The following is a 19,192-nucleotide window of genomic DNA, read 5'->3' on the forward strand; positions in this document are numbered from 1 at the left end:
TCGGTTCCGGTCAGTCAGTACGGCTTAGGCCACCGCGGATAAAACATCGTTTCCATCGCGAACCTCCGGGCCTGTCTTGTGGCGTGATTCGAGTCAGTCAATCGAGTGTCTGCTGTACCTAGTTGTGAAGGTGCAATTTTCCACTTTAAAAGGAAAGATTCTGGATCTGAGCAGAGGGCAAGTGAGTGTCATAAAATCAAAATGGCCGACATAAAAAAGCGCTTTCAAGTTCAGAGATTGAGCGATAAATGTTCGCAAAACGTCGTTTGTGTCTTTGGGTTTATTACGGCGATGGCAGAGACAATAGCAACGGTCGTGTCGGTCAGCGTAATTAATTAATTGATGAGTAACGTTTAGTGACAATGCACTATGGTCCAGGATACAGATTTACGCGGAAAGATGAATTTTACGCCAAAACTATATTTTTTAGAAAAAACTGTTGTTCTACAAAATTGTTCAAAATAGTAAGGCCATCATTATGGATTTACCAAAAAATAGGGTGGCCCATCATATTAAAAAAATTAGAAAATATTTTTTTTATTTCTTGGAATATTGACATGTTATGTTCTACAAAGTTGTAGCGTAGCTTATTCCAATCAATTTTGCAAAAAAAAAATGTCTGTAGCTCATAAGTTGGCTAATTTAGAGCAATTTTACTTAATTGGATTAGGGTGTACCTAAAAAAAAACAGTATTTTTGATCTACTTTTTTTGTTTTAGATTTCTCGAAAAAGTCGTCCTCAGGTGACTTTTAGAGCTGAAAAAATGCAACTTTTGATGGGTGAACATGCTTAGTATATTTTTCCGATCAAAAGTTATAATCGTTTTTCCGTCAAAATTACATTTTTTTCATAAGTTGATATCTCCGGTTAGAGCAGACCAAAATAATATGTTTACACGGAATTTGAAAGATAAATTAATATTCTTTATTATGTCAAAAAATTGGGGATATGTTATTTTTTTATCTCAAGTTTTACCAATTTTACTAAAATCATGTTTTTTCAAATAAATTAATATAACTCGACAACGGAAAAAGATACAGACGATATTCTTATAGCAAAACACGCGTTTTGAACAGCCCCAAAAGTCTTCAGAAGATAACATTCGTGAGAAATGAAAAATAAAAAATCTACAGCTCTAACACTTTTTATAAGTTTTATCATTATCATCGTATTGCAAGATTTACGAGAAAAGATGCATTTTCGGTCTGGAGCATACTTTTAAGAAACAAAATTTGTTCTACAAAGCTGTTCTGGATACTTAGGCCCTTATTATAAAGTTACCGAAAAATAGGGTGGGCCATTTTATAAAAATGTAAAATTTTCATTTTTTTTGTTTTGGGGAATATTGACGTAAAATGTTCTACAAAATTGTAGCGCAGCTTTTTCCAATCAACTTTGCTATATAAACTTTTTATGTAGCTCTTAAGCTCACTTGTTTAGAGTAATTTTACTTACCAGGATTAGGTGTCCTCAAAAACAAGATTTATGATCTGCTCATTTCATTTTTTATTTTTCACGGATGTCATCTTCTGAAGACTTTTGTGGCTTTTCAAAACGCGTGTTTTGCTTTAAGAATATCGTCTGTATCTTCTTCCGTTGTCGAGTTACATCAATTTATTTGAAAAAACATGATTTTAGTAAAATTGGTGAAACTTGAGATAAAAAAATAACATATCCCCAATTTTTTGACATAGTGAAGAATATTAATTTCTCTTTTAGATGCCGTGTAAACATGTTTTTTTGGTCTGCCCTAACTGGAGATATCAACTTATGAAAAAAATGTAATTTTGACAGAAAAACGATTATAACTTTTGATCCGAAAAAGGTATTGTGCATATTTACCCATCAAAAGTTGCATTTTTTGAGCTCTAAAAGTCACCTGAAGACGACTTTTCGAGAAATCTGAAACAAACAAATTAGATCAAAAATACTGTTTTTTGAGGTACACCCTAATCCAATTATGTAAAATTGCTCTAAATCAGCCAACTTAAGAGCTACAGAAAAAGTTTTTTTAGTAAAATTGATTGGAATTAGCTGCGCTACAACTTTGTAGAACATAACATGTCAATATTCTGAGAAATAAAAAAAATATTTTCTAATTTTTTTTATATGATGGGCCACCCTATTTTTTGGTAGAGAAATAATGATGGCCTTACTATTTCGAACAATTTTGTAGAACAACAGTTTTTTCTAAAAAATATGGTTTTGGCGTAAAATTCATCTTTCCGCGTAAATCTTTATCCTGGACCATAGTGCATTGCAATGAAAGAAGAAATTCGGTGGAGGCGCGTGGCCGTCTGAAGTGGCAACCGCAGTGCTTTTCTTGTTTTTATGATTTTTTTTTCAAATGGTAGACATTCGTCGATTTTTTAACGACTCATTCAAATTAATGGTCGTCACTACTGATGTTATTGAAATGGTCCAATGAAAATGCCTCCTTCAATGACTCCTCAAGGCTTGGTGTAAATATTAACATTTTCTATCTCAGCACACCTCACTTAAACTAAAATTTGATAAGAAACTTCAAAAGCTGTCAAAGACATTTTCTATATTATGAGCATGAAATGTTGATTACTTTGGGTTTGTTTGAGAAATAAAATTATTATTCTTTGAAAACGTACCTGAAACAAGTTTGAACATATTCAAAATATTCAAAACAGCGCAGTGTAATTATCAACACAGTGTACATAACAGTCGAGAAATTAAAGTTTCGCTTATCTTCGACTACTACAATTGGAAAGTGCCCAGAGCGAATTCATTCGGGTGGCGGCAAAACTTTTTGAACCACCCCCGCTTCAATACCCTCCAATCGAATTTTATGACGCTTGCTGGCCGAAGAAAATTTTTATCAATTGTTTATCTTTGGATTTGAGAATTGGGACTTCGAGCCGCCAAAGCCACCGTGCCGCCACCAACGTAAGTCGTCGACAAACAACAGGGAAGCCTGAGGTTACGGATTCGTTTAGCATTCGCTTCTGAATAAATGATTGCGTTTCGATCCACCGACAAACATGGCAACGAAGACGGTGACAACGACGACCACCGCCCGGTGGTGGTGGTCCAGATGAGATAACTCGAATCAGAAAGCAAATATCCTAGGCGTGGCAGAGAAGACCAAACGAGGCTGGAATTTTTTTGCTCTAAATTGCGTAACAAGTGGCCTTGATTTGATAATGGTTTGATGACTGGAGAATACATTTGAAATTCGAACAGATTTTTCTTCTATACATGTGCTTGCCGTGATTTTGATCCCGTGAATTAAAGACTCTAGTTTCAAAAGCAAACACATTTCCTCATCGAATGAATAATAAGAAGTCGCGTTTAACTATATTTATTATTCTAATTATCAATTGCTAACCAGCAAGGTTATTCATTCCTTTGCGTTTGTTTTCTGTTCAACCAAGCAGCGACGCTGTCTAAGCATCATGGTCATACTTCTATTAAATATTTATTTTATCAGTTGGTGGAGCAACAAGACATCATATTATTACATGCGTGTTGACTGCTGAAATACATGACATAAATTAGATTTTGGTAAAACAATTCGGAACTATTTCTTTTCTTTTGACGTACCGTCATCGGGGGTGAAAATGGGTCAGCGTTCTCACTGACAGTCTGGAGGTCGGATAACAAAACATAACATTAAGTGGGTACTCAAGAAACAAACTTAAACCCTGAGCAACTGTGCTCCAGAAATACGTTACATTTACAACAAAATAGAATCGAATCAGTTTCTCGAAAACTATCATTTAATTCCACGCATCGTCTGTTTCTATGTGATTTAAATATAAAATTGCTCGTCACATAACTGACCCCATTACTAGTAGAAACTTTTGTCCTTCCCATTTAATAGTTTTGTCGTTATTAATTTTTTCTCAGTCTATCACGCTATGTTTAAAGGCAACTATTATGCAAAGTGAATGCACCTCGGGTGTTAAGCCGTAAGGTTATAGTTTTTGACCTCTAGTTTAAGGATCTGTGTCGATTGAAATATTTCATCGGTGAAAATTTGACTTTTTTACCATTTAAGGAGATATTTTCAACCTAAAAATTTATTATGATTTTTAAATTTTTTTTCGAAACAAGTTATATAAAATCCAGGTACTACATTTTTTTCCTGATGCTTCAAGGAAAATTTTCATATAAAAACAATTTTCATATGATGAAAGTAGCAGAAGTTATACTAGAAATACTGTTGATACCGAACATATATTGCATTTTTCGATAGCGAATTCTTGTGTAACTGCATATCTCATACGTGTCTATTAAAACACCAGCAACCCTGCACCACTTGTTACCATAGAAACAGAATTTAACGCTGGACAGGTCAAGGAAGATGCTCGATTATATTTCAATTGTGTTCATAATCATCTACTGGAAGGAGAAGACTATGACACAATTTTAGACAAAACATTAGCTGGTGTGATTTGTCTACCAAATTTTCGGCCCTGTAGCAAAAAAAAACATCCAGAAAAATCTGAAGTCTGGACAGAGGTCAACGCAACTCATCACGCTCAACATGGTTTCACTGGGTGTTACTGCCGAAGTCTTTTAGTAAAACGAGGTGTTTTGAAAGGAAAATAATGCAATGGTTATTACAAGGTATTGGAGAGTCTACCACAGGTAGTTGATTGCTGTTTAAGTGTAACATTGTTGGACTTCTATTCAGATGCCATACGAGCTTTTTGTGACAGTTGGATAGCAGCCGGGCTACCAATCACCGAAAAAATTCTTATTTTGATATTCCATGTTCTTGAATTTTGTGAGCGCATCACAGGGAGGCCTTACAAAGTATACGGAGCAAACATCGGAAGCCATCCACAAAAATTTCTATACTATTTAGCAAAACTACAAAATGCCAGATAATCACGAACAGTATGCAAGTAAACTGTTATCCACGGTGGTAGCATATAACAGTGGTCACATAATGCAGACGTCCATTGAGGTTCAATCAAGTTTGAAATACAGAACATAAATACTACTTTGAACTAGTGTGTAGTTTTAACTTTTTGTTGATTTAAAGTGTTAAAGAGTGATATTATGTTCTTAAATTTAATAATACTTCTTCTTATTGGCATTACATCAACCACTCTGACATATGCCGCCTCGGAGCTTAGTGTTCATTTAGCACTTTTAGCATGGTCTTGCAGTGTAGCAGTGTAATTTACCGCACGGTTAAGGAAGGCTCCAGATCTTTTCATAATAAACCGTAAGAACATTTAAGACTGGCAGTAATTTCAATATAACTTCTACTATTTTCATCATATGAAAAATGTTTTTATATAAAAATGTTTCTTAACGTATCAGGAAAAAAAAGTAGTGGTCAGATTTTATATAACTTGTTTCAAAAAATTCAAAAAATCAGGAAAGGTTTTTAGGTTAAAAATATTACCTTAAATAGTAAAAAAGTCAAAATTTCACTGACGAAATATTTTAATCGACACAGATCCTTAAACTAGAGGTCAAAAACTATGATCTAACGGCTTAACATCCGAGGTGCATTCACTTTGCATAATAGTTGCCTTTAAACATAGCGTGATGGTTAATACAGGCATTTTCATTTTTTCGTCAGTGTTAAAAACCAATATAAGTGACACATTTTCTGAAACTTACCTGTACTCGTAATCGTACTGTACTGTAATCGTAAGCTCAGGAGAAACGTTCTGCTATAGTGGAGTTCTAGCAAATGGACGTTGCTTTCGTTGGTTAGCCCCAACGACGATGGACGGAAAAACCTACCATGTCCTTATTAGACCTTGGTTTTACTCACGCCGCCGCCGGTCATAATTTTGCCACGCCGATGACAAATCGCAATAAAAAATTCAATTGACTTGAAACAAGTCGAGTAAAGTACGAGACACTGAAGATGGCAATACAACGTAGTGATTTTTTTTTGGAATAGTACTAAACTCTTCTTATGATAGTTCATAAATGTTGTTAAGGCGGAACTTGACAGAATTCAATTTCAAATCTACCCCAAGTGATCGTGTCTCTAAGTTATTGTGGTGACATGCATTGTCCTGGTTAATGGATAGGTTGGTTGATTTGTTTGTGAGTATGAATAAGGCTTTATCTAGTAAATTTAATCTACTAAGTAAAATAATACATAAAATGTTTAATTCATCTTTGGAATTCGTCTAAGCCAAGGCCTCATTCAGTCAGGCACCTAAACCTGTAGGTGACTCGCAAATTATGTTTGTTGTGGTACATAAGCTTTTGTGAAGGCTTGAATACATGCCCAAAGCGCCCCTATTCTTATAGGATCTGGCATTGGTGTAGGCAAATCATTGCAGTTCAGGAATTTCAAGTTAAGTAGCACATTAATTATCTTGACAATATTTATTTTTTTATTTATTAAAATCAACCAGGCCACTTATTTAATCAGTTTTCTTTGTTTTTTTTATTTGTGCTATTATTTAGAACAGTTGACTTATTTGGCAAACCATTTTAGCAAAATAATTCAAAAATTACTTTAGGAACTCTTCCGGAAATTTCTTCAGAATCCTTTAGAATTTCTATTACGGATTTCTACAGAAAATCCTTATGGCATGCATAAGAAAAAATTTTTTTCAGGAATTCCTGCAGAAATTTCGTTAGGAACTCTTCCGGAGACTCCTTAAGGAACTCCTTCGGAATTTTTTTTAAGGAATTTCTCAAGAAATTCCATTAGGAATATTTATCGAAAATTGTTTAGCAACTCTTTAAATGTTGGGCCAATGTCTTTGGAAATTTCTTTGGGAATTCCTTCGGATATTCCTCCTTATGAAATTTCTCCGGCAATTATTCCATGGATTCTTTAAATAAATTCTTGCAGATATTGCGGGGATTTCTCCGAAATTTCAATAAGGAATTCTTAACTGCGGTCCACGTCAGCAAGGCTACAAAGGCAACAAGGTTAAAGTTGCTCCTTAGTCGCTATAGTAAAAGCACCGGTTACACTTATAAGTGAATGAGTAGGAGTGAGTGAGTAGGAGTGCGTGAGTGATTTAGAGTGGGAGAGTAAGTAATTGTATGCGAGCGAATAAGTAAAAGTGAGTGAGTGGGTCAGAGTGTGTGAGTAAGAGTGAGTGAGTAATAGAGAGTCACTGAGTAAGTAAGAATAACTGAGCGCATGGGTAAGTAAGAGCGAGTGAGTGAGCAAAAGTGAGTGAGTGAGTAAGAGTGAGTTAGTAAGAGTGAGTGAGTGAGTAAGAGTGAGTAAGCGAATGAGTAAGAGTGAGTGAGTGAATAAGTGAGTGAGTCAGAGTGAGTGAGTGAGTCAGAGCGAGTAAGTGAGTAAGAGTGAGTGAGTGAGTAAGAGTGAGTAAGTGAGTAAGAGTGAGTGAGTGAGTAAGAGTGAGTGAGTAAGAGTGAGTGAGTGAAAGTGAGTGAGTAAGAGTGAGTGAGTAAGAGTGAGTAAGTAAGAGTGAGTGAGTAAGAGTCAGTGACCGAGTAAAAGTGAGTGAGTATGAATGAATACCTCTAAAAAAAGACAAATAAAAGAAGTGAATGAGTGAGTGAGTGAATAAGAGAGAGAGAGTGAGTGATTAAGAGCAGTACTGCAATTTCTCAATTTCAATGAGAGATGTCACGATGTTTACATATCTGCCCCTCTCATTCTCTATAGAAACGCGAAGAATGAAAGGCATGCTGCAAAAATTTCACCAATTTTTATCCCGTGACAGGACACGAAAGTTTGCAATATTTGCTTTAGTTTTGTGTTTATTACCGCTTTCAACTCGTTGGATTCAAGATATGAGTAATTTATCGTCCAGTTATTGTTCTCTGCATATATCTATTAAAATAGTTTAGAAATTTCCATTTTAAAACAAAGCACAACATCCTTTCATTACTGCTTTCCATGCAAAATTGATCAAAGAACATCCGATTCTTTCATTTGGTCGCCAGATATAAAAAAGCGCTTTGCTCTCTGTCTTATGACAATCACGATCTTTTGCAGTACTGATTAAGAGTAAGTGAGTCAGTAGGAGTGATTGAGAGATTGAGAGTAAGTGAGTAAGAGCGGGTGTTTGAGTATGAGTAGGTAAGTGAGTATTATAGTTAGTGAGGAAGGGGTAGTGAGATAGAGGTAGTGAGTGAGTAATATATTGTGTGTAGGTGAGAGAGAGAGAGCTCTGTTTATTTTCGGAAAGAAGCGTTATTTTGAAGAAGGCATCCTCTCTTCCGCTCGCCCCATACAACGCAAACCATAAAAAAGGCATTATCTCCTCTGTGTGCCTTGTATCTGGCAAACGTGTTCGTTTAAAAAGTCATTATCTCCCCTGTGTACCTTGTACAGGAAAAAAGGATTAATTTAAAGAAGGCATTATCTCTTTTAATCGCCTTATACCGGGCAAGCGCATTAAAAAAGCATTATATCCCCTGGGTGCCTGGTGCCGACCAAACGTGTACCTTAAAAAAGGCATCATCTGTTCGCCTTATACCGGACAGACGCATTCATTTGAAGAAAGCATTATCTTCTCTACAAACACGTCTGATTGAAAGAGACATTATCACCCCCTTACTATATTTCGTAGAACAGTAGTTTTCCTGGTAATAATGGGGTGGAATGACAATTTAAGTTAATTAGATGAAAAATCAACATTGTTGGTTAAATCTTCAATGCGTTTTTCCAAGTAACTCTAACTCTTTTTTATTCTTTGCAAAGATTGTCGTTTTGGATTCATTGATATCTGTGAGTGTGAAAAATGATACTGGAAAGCTACTGATTCAAAATGTTTAGGGGTAATGACCTTTCGGAGTAATGGATTTCGGGGTAGTGTCCCATTCGGGGTAATGGTTTTCGGGGTAGTGTCCCATTCGGGGTAGTGGCCTTCAGGGTATTGACATTCGGGGTACTGGGGTGGAGCCGATTTTAATGTTTCTTCGGACATGTTTCGTCAACGGATGCTCATGCTCAATCTTTATCGCACCGCTGATCGTTTTCAGTTAGATTTAGTATTATTCATTAAGACATCATTGGTCAGTTAGATTATAAATGTTATAAATAAATCAATCAATAAATATTATGCGTTGCGTTGCGTTGTAACGGAGTATTTCGTAGATTGCATACTGATAGTTGTCATGTATATTCTTTACCTTTCTTACCCCAATTGCTTATGGATTTCCATTTGGGATTCAATGGAAATCCAATTGGGGGTCCAAAATGATAAAACATGAAAGCTATCATTGCCGGCCACGCCCATCTTCTCCGTTACTAGGAAAGGGAAGGAAATGATGATATGACATCTACTTAACGAGAGGCCAGCGACTCACCGACGCCCTCATAGATGTCAAGGAATTGGATGGTGGGTAGGGTATGTGGTTTAGGAGTATCATTATAAGCAAATGATATAAAATTTGTGGAAATACGTTGGGAGTGACTTTGCTAAGAAATTTATGTCACTCCATTATCCTTGCCGATGATTTTCCTCGGATGGGGCGAAGGTATTAGCCTTGCCCTGGCTAATAGCCTAGGTTTAAGCGCCTTTGCTCGCTCTCTGAAACGAAAAATAAAGCAAAAAGAAATTAAATTCCCCTTCCCCCCTGATATGATAATGATTTTGATCAACAAATGGATTCTAAGTGGATGAATAAATGAGTAAACGGCTGCAAACAAGCCTCTATCATTGACACAGGTTTGCATCGCTACAGAAAATATGCTGCTTTTATAATCCATGGTTCCCTTATGAGGTTAACTAATACAGTTTTTATTCCATGGTGGCTGTCAATCATTTAGCTACGCACTATGGCTCCTGTTCAATGCAATATACCTATAAGCGTTGTGCAATATAATACATCTAGCGTCACCGAAATCCAGAATTTTGGCTTGACCAATTAAATGAACCTTTCAAATATTAATTCAGATACTGTTTCAGTTCCCAAAACACTGTGCTTTGAAGTTTATCCATATAAATAACATATCCATAAATATCCCTCGTTTGTTTCGTACATTATTTCCATGGAACAAACAGTATTCGTTCGTACATATTTTTTTTAGTTAGTTTATAAGTATGAATGGAAAAAGGAACGAACTTACCGAAGTAGTTAGTTACACATACACCACATACACCAGTACCGTATAGGATCTTTCGCACCGTTTAATAGTTCTTGGTCGACAGTCCGTCCTTCTTGTCGAGGCAAACGTACAACCATCCGGTCCCCTTATACGGCGAATGTTGTCTCATAGGGTATACGCTTTGGAGGTTTCCAGCATATGGCCGGTCTGAGCGACGACGATGTTGATCTCGATGGAGGTTAGCGTGGATAATTCGGTTGCTGGGCGAACACTTTCTTGGGTAGCACTAGTCAAAAAAATATTGCGCGTCGATCTCCATTTTTGTGGTTTTAAGTCAGACAAGACAATTATCAGACAACAAACTTTACGCAATAATTAATAATCCAGTGATTTTTTATCCACAACACTGAAGCTCGTTTATTCGGATTCATCAAGTGCACCTTATTCACATAATTGCGAGGACCGCATCGTTTGGACCATTGGAAAACTTTTTTCACTATATTATAAAGCTTATGCATGTTCCTATACGTCCGAATCGTCGATTGAGGAATTGCATTTATTCTTGAGATGATACTTATTAAAATAAAATCACTTATTTCAGTTTTCATAAAAATGACAAAACATGACCGGAAAATTTTACAGGTGTGCTCGCGGCCACAGATTGCTTCGATCCACTCTAAATCAATCAATAAATATTATATATGTAAAAAACATTAGGAGTACTCGAATTAATTTTTGAAGAAATTCCGGAGGGTTTTGTGCAGGAATTTCCAATTAAATTATTCCTTTTCTCACCGAAGAAAAGACTACCGTGCAAATTTGTTGAAGAACCAAAACAAATACCCACACGTCCAATTGTATAGAAATTAGCGAAAGCACAATCCAAAACATCATTCTTGCATCTTTTTTCGCACCCTAAAAAGCTCTTTCTTGCAGTGGAGATGTCATTCATATATGGAGAAACTGGGTGGAACATATTTTGGTGGGAAAATATTTTTTGCATGGGAGTCGAACACGGCGCAAAACTTGCAATATCAAAGCCATTTTTTAAAGAGAGCCTGAATGGATTTTCGAAAATAGTTCCCTTTGGAGCTGCTAAAACAGTTTTTGAAGTTTTTTTGTATCTATGTTGAGGAGACTTTCTTTTTGAATGTATTTTTAAAAGACTTTCCCAAAATGAATTCATAAAGGAATTTTAGAAGTAATTTTTGAAAGAATTTCCGGAGGCATTCTCAATGGAATTTATGATGAAATTCCTGATAGAATTTCTGAGGAAATGCCAACTTGTATTTCTGAAATAATTTCTAATTTTCTACAAGATTGTTTCCCAGTAATTGGTTCGCAATTTCTCCCAAAAATTCCTGTGGAGATTCGCCTAGGAATTCCCTCGGAAATTGCCTCAAGGAGTTCTACAAAAACTCCTGCGGAAAAGAATTCCGGAAAGTCTTTCAGAAGTTTTTTTTCAGGTATTCCATGGAATTTCCCTCAGGAATTAGTTCGGAGTTTCCCCCATGCATTCTTTCAGAAATTTGTTTAGAAAAACCTTGTGAAAATCATTAAGGTATTCTTTCGAAAATTCCTTCAGAATTTCTTCCGAGAACTCTTTTGGAATTCCTTGCACAGTTGTAGGACGAAGTTTCCTTAAGATTTCCTGAAGGAATATCCGAAGAAATTTCTGAAGGATTTTTCAATGTAACTACTGTAGGAACTTCCGACAGTCTTAGATTTCTCCGAAAATTTTTTTGGACATTCCGTCAAGACTATGTTCAGAAATTTGGATATACCTTCTGAATATTCTTCGCAAATTTCTTTTGATACATCTACGGAAAATGTGTTAGGAGTTCTTTCGTAAATTGTTACATAATTCCTCCAAAAAATGAGCATGAGCATGATTGACCGCCCACGGTTGCTACTCCGTTATTGCCAAGTCAGCTGCACAGAGTACATAGATAACCGACAGATGAAGTTTGGGACTAACATAATCTTCAATGTGTAAAAGCTGGTGGCCCAAAAAAAATAAGCAATACCAGCGCCGGCCGTGTCCGAATTCAGAATAGGTAGGAAAATGTTGACATGATACTCGCTTTGATAGAAGCCGACGAGTCATCTGCACTTCCACGAGAAATCACTGGGGTCACATGGGGTAGGAAGTGTGGCAGGATTCGTTTTGGTAAACGGTATGCCGTGTATAGCGTGTAGTTTGATTGATTTTAAGCAAACACATTCGAACGAACATCAATTATTGTTTAATTATTGACCGCACATAGCAGAACAAAATTTCGATGACCAGCCGATCGTTCTGCTTACTGAAGAAAACACGACCGGACTCGACACAAATTTTTACTTTCTGATTAGTTTACTCACCCGCACAAAGCAGAACAAAACTTTGATGACCAGCCGATCGTTCTGCTTACTGAAGAAAACACGACTGGACGCGATACAAATTTTTACTTTCTGAATAATTTACTCACCCATACAAAGCATAAAAAAAATCTGATGACCAGCCAACCGTTCTCCTTACTGAAGAAAACACGACCGGACTTGATACAAATTTTTACTTTCTAATTAATTTGCACACCCGCACAAAGCAGAACCAAATTTTGATCTGTTTCAGAATTCCTCCAAAAATTATCTAAAAACACCTTTAGACATTAATTTAAGAATTACTTTGAAAGTTTCTTAAAGCTTTGAAGAAATAAAGAAAATAATTGATGAATTCCTCCGGTAGTTTTTTTTAGGAATTCCATCGGATTTTTTTTTAAATACCCCTAGGGGTTCCTTAGCAAGTTGCTTGACAATTTTTCCTAAAATTACAATAGTAATTCTTTCAAAACTACCCATAGCAATTTATAGAGAATATCTCCGAGTAACCCTTTGAAAATTCCTCTAGTAAATTCTTTGATAAGTTTAGGAAGCTACCTACAGAAACTGACAAAACTAGCTCTGTATATATCGTTGATTCGTCCAGTCGCCCTGTACGGCCATAAAGCATGGACGTTAAAAGATGCAGGCTATCAAATTCTCGGAGTGTTTGAGCGGAAAATACTGCGCTCAATACTTTGCGGCGTGGTGGAAAATGGTAAATGGCGCAGACGAATGAATGAATCAAGAGTTGTACCAAGTGTACAAAAATGCAGATATAGGCTGATAAAATACGGCAGATTGCAGTAGGCTGGACATGTAGTGCGACGCCCAAGAACGAGTGACCTGGAATAGGAAATTACATTCGGTTTTGGTGTGGACAACACAGAGTGTACTACCATTATATGTATCCAGTATTTTGCGATCGGTAATGGCGGGCGAATGAGTACATTTTTGACATTCAAGAGGTAATGCAAATATCATCTATTTTGGAATATGTTACTAATAAAGGAACAAATATCCTAGGGTGTCTGAATGTTTTGGGCAGGATTTTTCTCCCAATCCTTTGCAATAGGGTCTTCGTATTTTACATGATTTCCCCACTTAATAATAATATCTCATTAAAGTGCTGATAATAGGAAAGTGCGGCGTGTAACGTGTCACCCTATTTTTTTTCGGATCAGACTAGAGGTGAACCAATAAATATAAGCACCATAAATAAAAGTGTGTACCCATCATATCATCTTTTTGACTGATAAGAATAAGCAGTTACTACTTACGTTTTTGTTTTTGCTCCGAAAGATAAATTCTCACATACATTTTCATCAAAAAATCAAGTCTGTTCTACCAGATCTCTAAAGTGCGGCATTTGCGGCAACTATATCGACGCGGCATCTCACTCGGATTTACCTTTCCTGACTTACAATTATCAAAATTCGTTGTTTGCATATTACAAGGGCCTTTCCGTAAACGGATGAAGCCTGCGTGTAACTTGTTGTAAATTGCAGAAAGGTTTTGACACTTTTTCCAGATACTTGTGAAAAGGATCATTCCTATAGTTTGCAGTGAACCATGCGCTAGTATTGCGCTTTGCCCCGGTCAAGACAAGTGCGATCTTCCATAGCTTGCAGTAGCCATCGGGAAGTACGTAAAGAGTCAGTTCGGTCGTTCAAAACGCGATTCTCAACAGTTGGCATGTGCCACCGGGCATACATGGTGAGTTCATGCTCGGTTCATAGACTCGTCGAACGACCTGCTTCCGTTGTGCTTTGTGAGGTCAAGATGTAAATCAATTGATACGCGTTTGAACGTTTTCCTGTTCAGCGTGCAGGTAGTTAATTTGTTCTGCTTTGTGCGGCCAAATCATTATTGGCTAAAATCATTGTGTAAAAAGAATGGCACGGTTGTATCGCTTATCAGAATGAATCCAGATCCAACGATTCCACAAAAGCCGAGGGCTTCTTATTTCATGGCCATTTTTTAATGTAAATGGGATTCCAATGAATTGATCTACCGAAGTTAAAAACTTCGGACTTATACTTGATCGACAACTAATATTTAAAAATCACATAGAAGGCAGTCAAGCCGTTCACGCTATTTGGAACAAATTTTTAATTTTACAAAGTTTCATACTAGTCCTGTTGTATGCTGATTGAAAATAAAATTTTGAGAAGGGTTCTGAAGTTGCCTCCCTGATATAGCTTGTATTTGAAATTAAAATAGCAATATTGTAACTTTCCTAGGAATCTCTACAAGACATTTTGCACTCCGCATCTAATAAATCTGGAGCCGTGGAATCAACTCATCTACAAACCTAATTCGAATCGCATTCTCGGCACATTATTCTTTATAACTAAATTAAATAAAACTGAAAACCCCCAATTACCTCATCAGAACAAATACAAGTGTCTCTCCTCAGCGAATGCCCATCTAACGCGTCATTTCTTTCTGTCCCTCGCACCAGCAGGGTACTTTTCGTTCCAGACTGCCCGATCCAACTAACTTGTTTCACTCGTCCGTTCGGTAACCGGTGACCGGTACGGTGGCGAGTCAATCAACGGGTGCAACAAGTGTTTGTGTCGCATCTCTCACCAGAAGGGAACAATAAAACCGATCCATCGCATCGTTGGTTGGACACCGTTGCAGTTCACCGTGAACGGCTAAGCTGGTCATCCAGCTGAGATCAAGAGAGACGTCAGACCCGTCGCCGTGTGGACTGTGTAAATCCCTTTGGCGGAGATTCAACCGCAAACGGTAGTGTGCTGACCGCAACAAAGTCGTAGGGCCTAGCATGTCCAACGGTGTGCCCATCGGAACTAAACACAGCTACTAAGGAAGGCACCGTATGATGTGTCACTACTGAACGAGATTAATGCAGTCTTAGACTATGGTCACAGATAAAAAGACGTATGATCCGTGATTCCTCACAAACAATACTTCTGTTTATCTGTGACACTTTATTTATCAGTAGTGATTGAGTAGTGCAAAGAAGACCAGTTCAAATTCACAAAAGTCTCATCATCCATGATGCAGCTCGGTGTCTTGATGGAACCAAATTGAAAATTATTCTCATCATTCAATTGTGCTGCGGCCAATCTACGGCGGGGAATCTCGCATGAGCTCCTGGAGCTAAAGGCAGAAGATTTCTCAAATAAAGGGAACAGTTAACCCGGGCTGCTCGACGACTACATATTGCGCTGCTCGCTTGGGGATATGCTACCGGGAAAAGAGTTGAATCTCGAGTGCTGACAATTGAAATTGAAATTGTTTGCTTTTTTGTGCAGGAAAATAAACGGATGGAAAGTGCACCGAAGGAATAACCGAAGAAAAGAAAGCGTTGGTGAGTGTCAACCCCCGTCTGCCGCTAACGGACGGAGGAGTTTGTGAAGTGATATCACATCCGTCGCCGCAGTGCCCCGTTCCTGATAACACGGTGAGAACGCAGAGTTGATATTAATGGGAAGATAAAAGAGTGCGATAAGGTGGTGGAGCAAAAAAAAGTGTCGTTGACAAGTGCCGACTACAGGAAGACGCGTGGTGAAGAAGTCAAGAGTTTGCACCGCAAGCAAGTTACCCCCTTTAGGGTAGTGCGTTTACCAAGCAGCTAAGTAGGGGAAGAATAGCACTTGTGAATGTCTCGTCAGCATCAACGGTGACGACGAGGAAGTGTTTGAGTATTGTTGCAGTGAATTCGTGTGGAAAATATCCCATCTTGTCGGCAGGGGATTACTTCCGGTCATAATTCCCCCTTTGTGTACTCCAGTGCTTTGCAAGCCACACCCAGACCAGTGTCGAAGAGAGTGTTGAAAAGCAAACAGAGCTCGGTCCCGTTGGTAGGAGGAAAGTTTGCAACGAGAATATCTTGGGAGGAAGCTGCTGACCGACACCCTGAACCGGACCATATTGTTGCTGTATTGTTATAATCGCTCTGTGGGAGACCCACACGACCCATCGTTGCCATCGTCGTCGTCGTCGTCGTCACCGCCATCGTGTTGCAGACACAAAACGAACTAGCAATAGTTCAGAAGGTAAGCAAGCATACAGTTGGAAAGCACACTTACCTATAACATAGTGATGAGATGAAAAGAAAAGTCCCCGTGGACTGTTTTTTCATGCTGCCCACGTGGGGCATGGAAGGTTCACTCATGTGGTCTGAGAATTTATGTTGAATGTTTTGAAGAGAGATTACTGTAGCTCGTACATATTACCAAGTAGTTTCTGACAACTGGAATAAGCGATATGTGGAATTTCATTTTGTATAAGCTGTTGAAATTGGATGAGCGAAGCAGGGTATGGAGTCAACTCAGTTAGTTTCTGTATTATTTTTGAAGGCAGATTGTAAATAACAATTATAATGAATGAAGTTAGCCGTCTTAGTTCTTATTGAACTTTTATATGACATTAATACGACAAAATCGTAAACCCAGATAAGTAGTTCAGTATGATTTTGGTTCCAGGACAAAAAACCATAAGAAACCATAAGATTCTCAGAATGGAAATTACAGTCGAAATTCTCAAATAGAGCAATTTTGAGGCTTTAGGTTTCACATTTGCCTCCACTTCCACAACTTTATTTGCGTCAACGTGACTGATACGCGTATTACTATATCATTTGTAAAATTGTCTCTGGTATATCTTACTAACAATGACCAACGTGATAAATTATAACTAAAATAGACAGCAATTGGTGTATGATCTTAGAATCCGTAATTCAGAAGATATACATACACTGAAGAAGAACATAACTCCAGAAGATAACAGAAGACAAATGAACCTTCCGGAATTCCCATGGTCCCCGCAGTCCTGGCTTTTTAGTAAACGACAAACTATTTTTTTGTTCGTAGGTGTTATACTTTTTTCAACAGTGGAAGTCCCGGAAGATTTAAGCCTTAACTAAGAATTTGGCACATTATAAATACAATGTGCCAATATTTTTAAACCTTCCATGATTCGCACCGTTGTAAAAAGAACAGTACCTTCGAAATTAGGCTCGCTTGTCGCTCGCTTAAAATGTGAGACTGCGTTAGTTTATCAAAATAAGAAAAGATTTCAAATTGAGAGTAACTTTTGAAAAAGGTCTAACGATTTTTGTAATAATATTTTTTATTAAATTAGCCGGGATTGTGCCAAATTGCACTAAGCGCCAATAGAAAAATACCCATGTTTTTCCCATTTCTTGTGTAGTAGATTCAACGGATTAAAAATCGGATCGGGTACCCATCAACCTCATAACTCTTCCATTTTCAATATTGATGGAACCATCGAGTTGAGGTAGTCGAGATAGGAAACACATTAATATTTTTGCTTTCTCGTACAACAAAGTTGTACTAAAAGGTAATAATATCACTCCAAAAACAAATTTTCGATAGAAGGCCCAGAAAGTGTTATATGTATACCAATCGACGAATTGAGGTGATGTCTGTATGTGTGTACAAATTTTGTAGATACACTTTTAGAAACTTGGCAATGTCTGATTACCTTGCAACAAGTTGCATTCGACGGGGAAATCGGTCTCATTGTTCGCTATTGTAAATTGGTTCAATCGTTCATTGCATTTCGGAATTATTGAAACTTTTTGTTTATTCCGTAAGGTTACCGCCTTGAAAAAAATTACACTTCTCACTTCTGACTTCCCACTACTCACACTTCACTTCACACTTCTGTCCCTCATTTCTTACTTCTCGTTTTCTATTTTCTCACTTTTCGCTACCCGAATAAAAATATTATAGACAAAACAATTCATTATAGTAGCCCCCTGCAAGGGAATTTTGAACAGATAAAGTGGGCCGCAGTATTTTTACAAAATACTATTAAACTTATTTTAAATATCTTTGTATTTCAGATTTGAATAATAGAAGGTAATTCTCCAAAAAAAAAATTAAACAACATACATTTCTACAACCACTTCAAATTCGGAATATTACGATTACCGAGAAATCAGGCTGAGATCTTAGCAATTATTTTGACGAATCTCGGTTAAAATTTGACCAAGATTTCGGTAAACATTTTTTAAGAAGTACATTGACACGATTGTTGATAATAAACGCATTCCCTGGAGATAAATATCAAACAATTTTACAGTTCCATTTTTCCAAAGCCTAACTTATTTTGAAGAGAGAAAGTATTCATATTGCAGAGCATATTATTTTTATCAATCGTTCAGCTTTTTTGAACGATAATCTGCGAAAAAAATACACATCTGCTATTTTCATATCCCAAGAATACCATTTTTGCGTTGCTTTACTAAATCTATGAAGTAAAATACTGAGCACACAGGAAAAGGCTTTGAGGGCCGCACTTTGGGGATCACTGCATTATATTGTAACACTACCTTTCAAAACAATAGATTTACTATAGAATATATTGTAGATGCAATCGTAAAAATACATTAGAATGCTTTGTTATAAACTATTTACTGAATTGTAAATGACTTTTTTGCAGGTTGTTAGGTATCGTAGGTATACAAAATTTGAGATTTTTCCATACATGTTTTCGTCAAACAATACATTGTATGATGAAAATATAAGCATAACTGATCCAAACGCTCAGATTACAATCGTTTTAATTGTATTTTTATTGTTAAACAATACAATATTTTATATTTGAATTAGGCCAGTTTAAAGGTTCAACAATAAAATTCAAGAAAACATTAATGTTGTTAGACTTTTTTTTAACGAAGATGGATTTTTCTCGAGATACAGGCGGTTTACCCAACTTCTGAAGTAGTGCGCTGGATTCACATAAAGATTAGGGTGCCAATGGAATGTATGTCAAAACATTTGTCATTGAATTTCAAAAAACGATAATCGTCGGCGGCGGCGGCGTTTGTCAGA

At 37.0% G+C, this 19,192-nt stretch overlaps 1 protein-coding gene across 1 annotated transcript in view; it reads left to right on the forward strand.

The window, feature by feature from the left end:
* The first annotated feature begins 15,478 nt into the window (after nt 1-15,478).
* The window catches only part of LOC134202716 (axotactin-like), a 162,791-nt gene continuing 159,077 nt past the window's right edge, over nt 15,479-19,192 (forward strand). The window contains 1 exon segment of the mRNA XM_062677724.1: nt 15,479-16,387. The gene's annotated coding sequence lies outside the window, so the exon portion shown is untranslated.

Source organism: Armigeres subalbatus, unplaced genomic scaffold (genome assembly GCF_024139115.2).
Source record: "Armigeres subalbatus isolate Guangzhou_Male unplaced genomic scaffold, GZ_Asu_2 Contig137, whole genome shotgun sequence".
Classification (NCBI taxonomy): Eukaryota; Metazoa; Arthropoda; class Insecta; order Diptera; family Culicidae; genus Armigeres; species Armigeres subalbatus.